General features: G+C 49.9%; 1 pseudogene; it reads right to left on the bottom strand.

The window, feature by feature from the left end:
- Positions 1 to 4,192: 4,192 nt before the first annotated feature.
- LOC144937053 (U5 spliceosomal RNA) lies at positions 4,193 to 4,247 on the bottom strand (annotated as a pseudogene).
- Between the last annotated feature and the right edge of the window lie 863 nt (positions 4,248 to 5,110).

The following is a 5,110-nucleotide window of genomic DNA, read 5'->3' as shown; positions in this document are numbered from 1 at the left end:
CGAGCTGCCACCAACTCCCTACCACCCCCAGCAGCATCACACCCCTTACGGACGACCTTTGTCCGTGAAGGGGCTAAACCACCGAAGAGCGGCTCTACACCAATAGAGCGAGACCAGCTGCGCTTGGCCCGCGACTGGAAAATGCTAGCTGACATTGGCCGGCAACTTGTGTTTCCTCCGGAGATCGCAACCACCACCCTAAGACCTGACATGGTGCTCTGGTCCCGTTCGCTCAAGAAGGTCTTCATCATTGAGCTCACAGTACCCTGGGAGGACTCAGTAGATGAGGCTTATGAGCGAAAACATCTGCGCTATGCCGATCTAGCTGCCGAAGAACGGCATCATGGCTGGAACACAGAAGTCCGACCAGTGGAGGTGGGCTGCAGAGGTTTTGTGGCAACATCTACAACCAGACTGCTTAGAGACCTGGGAATTAAGGGCCAGAGCCAGCGTTCGGCAATCAGAGCTGTATCGGAGGCGGCAGAAGGCAGCAGTCAGTGGCTCTGGATGAAGAGGAAAGACCCCAGCTGGGCCCCAAAGTGAGAGGGCCAGGAGGTATGCAGTCAACAATGCTTGACTCAGGGAGGAGGACACCCCTGCCATGCATAGTCCCATGGGATGTTGGATATCAACAACAAGGCAACTCCTATGACTAATTGGGAATGGGAGGCAAGCGTAGGATTGATCACCCTGTCGCTGGCCGCCTTTGGGGAGGGTGTATAGTATGAAAGGCCGAAACACCCTAGGATCCAAAGGTTCACTACTGACGATGCGCTCCCCAAATTTCACCAGGCTCACTGTTCATGAACTCTTGGAAGTGCTTGCACAAAGGATAGTAACATCTCATCCTGTGTTCTTTGGAATATGCCTGGGACAGCACATGTTTGGTCTGCTTGTGTAACTTCAGCCACCACACTTCCCAATCGTGCCGCAATGGTTTTGGCCAATATCTTGTAATCTGTATTCAACAGAGTAATTGGGCGCCAGTTCCCGATGTCGCTGCGGGCCCCCTTCCCCTTATATATAAGGGATATAACCCCTCCGCTCATGGACTCCGGCACTGGTCCATCAGCCAAGATTTCCCTGTATAAATGCAACAAGTCCTGTTTAATAGTGTCCCAGAACTTGATGTAGAATTCGGCTGGTATCCCGTCGCTAACAGGAGTCTTTTGCAGCCGCAAACCTCTCACGGCCTTATTCAGTTCCTCCATTTGTATTTGCCCATTCACCTCGTCCGGGGCCTTGACCTGTTGTTTAACTTCCCCAAGAAAAAAATCCCGGGCGTCCACCTCCGATATTTTATGGCTATAGAGGTCTGCATAATACTCTCGTGCAACCTCAACAACACCTTCCGTCTGTGTCTGCCTACCAAGGCTAGGGCTAACGAGCTCATGGATGACACTGTTGGGTTTCCTGCACTTACTAAAAAAGAAACGCGTACACTTTTCTCCCTCTTCCACTGCCCTAACCCGTGCCCTAAAAACGAACTCCGCTGCCTGATTTTCAAGTGACAATGAAATCTTGTATTTTAAATGCCTTATTTCGTCAACCATAGGAAAAGCTAATTCCAGCAACCGGTATGCCTTCTCCAGCTTGTCGTTTAAGCCCTTCATCTCATTCCTAACACTCATCCTTTTGCTGTGTGCCTGATAGAAACCCCTAGTCCGAATTTTAACCATCTCCCACCATTCAGCCATGGTGCCGAAGCAACACTGTAGGCTCCTCCATTCTTCAAAATGCTGAATGAAAGCCCTCGCCAGCTTCTCATCTTCCAGGAAACTCGTGTTCATTTACCAGATCCCTTTCCCTAACATTACTCCCCCCAGGATTTGAATCTTCGCGGTAATCAATTTGTGATCCGAGAAAGAGACTGGCACAGTCTCCACATGCTCCGCTGTAACCTTAGCAGACACAAAAATAAAATCAATTCTCGAATGCAAAGATCCAGAGCTACTGACCCAGGTGAAGCCAGGAAGTGCTGGGTGCAAGAACCTAAAGGTATCAGTCAAATCAAAATCTTTAACTAAGCACTGAGCTGTCTAGAAGAAGGATCTATCCTCCGACTCCCAGTGGCAGGCAGAACGTTTGATAAGCTGAGTGGGCAGTTAAAATCTCCACCCAGGACAACATGTCTCTGTGTGATCAGCAGGGCAGATATATTACCCCACAGCTCCACTCGCTCCGAACACTGCGTAGGAGCATATACATTAATTAGACGGACTGCAGTTCCTCTATATATGGCATCGACATAATGCAGTCGGCCAGGAACAACTTCCTGGGCCTCCTGTACCTCCACACTTCGGCTTCCTATGAGGATGGCAACCCCAGAACATCTGTTAGCATTTCTCCCAGACCAAAAACATTGTCCATCCCAGGATTCAGTCAGTTTTGCCTGGTCGAGGGAATAAGGCAGGTGGCATTCCTGCAAAAAAATAAATGTCTCTCTTTAGAGTCCGCAAATAATGAACCGTTGCTTTACGTTTAGCTGCTCTCCAGATTCCCCGCACGTTGACCGATGCAACAGAGAGCGCCATGACCAAGGGTGTTTAGTCCGGCTCAGCAGAAAAGTCCTCCAACAATGAGTAGCAATTTTCATCAACAAGGTCCAACAAACTCTCGGCTTACACAGATTTCGGGTAAGACCCAATCTCTTGGCTCAGCTTGGCTGTTATCTCTTCTTCAGATGAAGCCAAGTTTTATGTTGAAGAGTCAGACAATTGGGGGCATTTCCCTGGAACAGACCATGATGAGGCACTCGGTGCTCTCCTCTTCCTCTTTGCTTTCTGCCAGCCTGTCCTCTCGAATGACACTCTCTTGTCCACTTTCTTCTGCCGTTCTCCATCGTCCTCTGTCGTCTCAGCTTCCACTGCCCAGTCAGCCACAGTTGGCTCAGAGACTGCCTCCTCCATCACATTGGCCCTGGAGCTGTCTTCCTGCTGACTTGTAGATTCTCCCCCCTCCACAGGCAGCGCTTCCAGCTCCTCTCTTTCATCCTCCTGCTCCAATAGTGGCGCTCTCTGGACTGTCGCTCCATCGACATCGTCAGCAACCAAATTATGTGGAGTGTGCTCCAACAAAGGTTCGGCTTTCTCATCAGCAGCCTTGTTTTTACGTGCCCGGACCATGTTTGCATATGATTCAGGGCAGTTTCGGTAAAAATGGTCCTTGCTTCCACAGAGGTTGCATTGTGCTGGGGCTCGGCAATTATCCACTGTATGATCCAGAGACTTGCAGCGGTAGCACACTCGTGCTTCACATGCCACTGCTAGATGACCCCGTCTACTGCACCTTCTGCAGAGCTTGGGTTGGCCTTCGTAGACAACGAAGCCTTTACTACCACCAATGTTGAGGGCTCTCGGAATCTGTTGCAGGGCACCGACCGCAGCTCTCAGCCTCACCCGCCACTGTCTAGCACCAGTCCAGATGCCCAGTGAGTCCTGGACGCGTTTGCAGTTTGACAACAGATGGCAATGCAGTCGCAGCCACACCTCCACATCATGATCCGGAAGCGATTCATTATACAAAAAGACCGTCACCATTTTCGTGTCCAATTCTGACAGCAAATGCAGCTTGAGCAGAGACAGGGGCCTCTCGCCTGCTTTTTCCTCAAAACGTGTCAGAAAGCACTGTAGACAATTGCTTGTCTTAAAACTAACATCAAAGGCTCTGCCGCCCAGAAAAGCTATCAAGCAAAATAGGTCCATGGGCTCAAATTGCAGCATACCCATAACCACAGTTCGCACAAAAGTCGAGCGGTCCATAGTCACCTCTTTTGGCACGTCCTCCTTGAAGGCAACTCGGACACAGTTGTGGCGTCTGGCACGATCCGGAGTGAAGCCTGCTCCCGGCCCACCGCGCCTACGGCCTGCACGTTCCTGGTGCTGTTCTGCCGATGCAGGTTCTGCATTCACCTTGGCAGTCTGTGCCAGCTGGCCCGCAGGTTCCCCGATGTCCGTAGCACTCCTGTCAAGGCCAGCAGGCACGTCCAGCCTCCCCAGCAGCTGGTTCCCCTCAGTCGAGACTGACGACTGAGCCAAGGCACTCTCCTTCCGCGCTCCAGACCGTTGAGCTGTGGCAGCTTCCACCTCCGCAGCAGTCGACGTGGCTTGCTCATCCCGGATCATCTCCACAGCTTGGCAGGTCTCCAAATCTATTGGCAGAGCACCCACTGGCCTCACGGCCAGGGTACCCGCCTCTCCACAGGAAATCTTTAGTAAAAGGCGAAAGATTTATTCGCTTTGAAGAGAAACCAGAGATTACTCTCACCCCTTTGGCTGCTCAACCTATTAGCCCACAGAAACCTATATCTAGGCTATGGGTCCTTCCATTTTCTCACACAAATGAAAATAAAATAACTTGTGGAAATATGTATTCATAAGTTGGTGGACATGTAGTTGAATCTGTGTATTTAGTTAGTTATTTAAATCATACTAACATTATATATCTAAAACTGTATTCTAAGTCGATTCCTGGTTGGATTCCTGTCTGTCTGGTTGGCGCTTGAGCCGTGTTTGGGCGGGCTGATGTCACATCTCCCTCTACCAGCCACCCTGCACCCCAGATGTGTAGCCCGCACAATGTGTGAGAAAGCTGGAGGTCATGCAAGGCGATGGAGAGAGCGGAAGGTTGTGAAACAGAGGAAAAAGAGAGCCAAATGGGAATAGGAGAGGCAATGAAAAGTCACAAACATTAGGAAGGGGGATTACAGAGAGGCAAGGGAGAATGAGATGGGAATGGGAGAGGTGGAAATGTGGAGAACATGGGTGCGAGATACACAGGGAGAGAGATAGGGAAGTGGGTGAGATCCAATGGAGGGCGGAATGTAATAGAGATAAAGGTAGAAGATGGAACAGAGAAAGAGACACAGAGAGAAAGCAAGAAATTGAGAGAAATTGGGATATACAGAACAGAGAAGGGAAGAACATGGTTGAGAAAGACAGGGCACTATATTTATGATGCAAACTTTTGCTGGCTGGCAGGGAGAGAACATGCAGATTTCTTGGTTCTTTCGGTAAAGTCTCGTAGAAGGGAAATATTACTCTCCAATAAGCTGAGCTACTAACTACTAACAAAGCTACTGTTAGTAGCTCAGCTTATTGGAGAGTATATT

The sequence above is a fragment of the Lampetra fluviatilis genome, chromosome 1, assembly GCF_964198595.1.
Source record: "Lampetra fluviatilis chromosome 1, kcLamFluv1.1, whole genome shotgun sequence".
Taxonomy (NCBI): Eukaryota; Metazoa; Chordata; class Hyperoartia; order Petromyzontiformes; family Petromyzontidae; genus Lampetra; species Lampetra fluviatilis.
The sequence above is the reverse complement of the archived record's forward strand: the minus strand, read 5'-3'. Positions and strand labels throughout refer to the sequence as shown.